The sequence below is a fragment of the Gorilla gorilla genome, chromosome 1, assembly GCF_029281585.2.
Source record: "Gorilla gorilla gorilla isolate KB3781 chromosome 1, NHGRI_mGorGor1-v2.1_pri, whole genome shotgun sequence".
NCBI lineage: Eukaryota > Metazoa > Chordata > Mammalia > Primates > Hominidae > Gorilla > Gorilla gorilla.
Window position 1 is genome coordinate 131578268 of NC_073224.2, and position 2007 is coordinate 131580274.

The 2007-nt window shown below is 43.3% G+C and overlaps 1 pseudogene; it reads right to left on the reverse strand.

Moving 5' to 3' along the window:
- Positions 1-639: 639 nt before the first annotated feature.
- On the reverse strand, positions 640-1775 carry LOC101143039 (hsc70-interacting protein-like; annotated as a pseudogene).
- Positions 1776-2007: the final 232 nt, after the last annotated feature.

Genomic DNA, 2007 nt, shown 5'->3' on the forward strand with positions numbered 1-2007 from the left:
TTCACTCAAATTAGAGCCATAATCTTCCACATTTATCTTTCCTGCCCAATAACTGAAAGGGAAAAATCCAAAATGATTAGTAAAAAAAAGTAAGAATTAGGCTGGGCACAATGGCTCACACCTGTAATCCCAGCAGTTTGGGAGGCTGAGGCGGGCAGATCACAAGGTCAGGAGATCGAGACCATCGTGGCTAACACGGTGAAACCCCGTCTCCACTAAAAATAAAAAAATTAGCTGGGTGTGGTGGCGGGCGCCTGTAGTCCCAGCTACTCGGGAGGCTGAGGCAGGAGAATGGCATGAACCTGGGAGGCGGAGGTTGCAGTGAGCTGAGATCACGCCACTGCACTCCAGCCTGGGAAACAGAGCGAGATCCTGTCTCAAAAAAAAAAAAAATTAAAGAATTAACAGACCCTCTTAATTTGTTTTAAATATTTTTAAGGTTTAAAAAGTGTTTAAAGTTTGTAATTTCTAGTAGGAAGCATTATCTGCATGAATACCCTAATGGCAAACCGCTGTAAAATGCTTTAGTTGCATTCAGGGTAGACGGGTAGAGATTATCTTCAAAGCACCCCAGCTGTCTTGATAAGGTCAGAGGTACACTGGTTTGCATAATTGCAGCATCCATTTGGTGATCTAGGTTGCTTTTCCTTTACCAAGGGCTTTATTTATCAGAAGGGCATTACGCTTGACCTCCAAATTTGGCTGACAATTTACTGATGAGATTCTTAACCTTTGGGTTGCTCTGGCATTTTGACATATTTGCTGGGTTCTGGGCCACATCCTGGAAGGCCACCATAACTTCTGAACCCTGCATGGCTGTGAGAACCTCTGGTCACTAAGAATTTTGAGTCCAGGCATTCCTGCCATTCCAGACATGTCCCCTCCCATTCCAGGCATTTCTCTGAGAAACTTACCAGGCATTCTCCCAGAAAGGCCACTTGGAAAAGAGCCATACTGAGCTCTGGATCATCTTCTGGCTTCTTCCTCCCTCTGGGATCTCTCATGCTTTTCTTGAGAGCCTTCTTAACCCTTTCTATTCTTTCTTTGATCTCTTGCTCTTCACATTTTCACTCATACTTTCTACAATGTTCTATAATTTTCTAGGCTCTAGGTTTGAACTTCTTTCAGCATTTTACTAGCATCTTCATCATAATCCAATTTCCAGGCAAGGGCAAGAGCATGGGCTGCTTCTTCCCAAAGACCCAGAAGTCTGAGTGTGTTTTCTCACCACTTGTAAGCCTGAGCTGAATCAGGATTTATCTCAATGGCTCTGTCACGGTCTTGACTGGCAGCGTTGGGCTTCTGTAATTTGATGAAGACACTGGCTCTCTTGGCACACAGAATGGCCAAGTGAGGATTCAGCTTAATGGCATCTGTGAATAAGCCACAGTTCACCATCATTTACGGTTTCAGTGGCAACCACTTTCTTACCATTTGCTGATCCATCATCTCCTCTGTTTTCTCTGCATTTTCATCTCCCATTTCTTGAGGGGCATCAGTGTCTTGTTCAATCACACCTTCATTATCACTTTCTAGATCAGTTTTCTCATTTGATGGTTCATCTATCTTTATGTTTTCTTTCTGCCTTCTTGCTATCTGTTTTTCCTTCCTTGATATTTTCTTCTGATTTAGCTTTCTGAATAGCAGGTGGTAGTTTACCACCCATGCTCTTCATCCATTCCTTCAGGAAGTGCATTTCTTTGGTGTGCAGAACACTCAGATCCTGCTTACATTTTCAGGAAGGCCCCAGGCTTGCTCATTTGGTGGGGATCCATGGTCAAGAGGTCAAGAGGTGGAGGGCGAAGCTTAGGGGGCTGTGGCCCAATTGCAGGCACAGGAGCTGGCTCAGCATGACCATGCAGAGGGGCTTTCTTCAGATTCTTAACTGCATACAGGAATTTGAGAAATTCTTCACTGAGAATTCCTAAAATTCTTTTTTTTCGTTTTTAAAAATTTTTATTTTACTTTAAGTTCTGGGATACATGTGCAGAACTTGCAGGTTTGTAA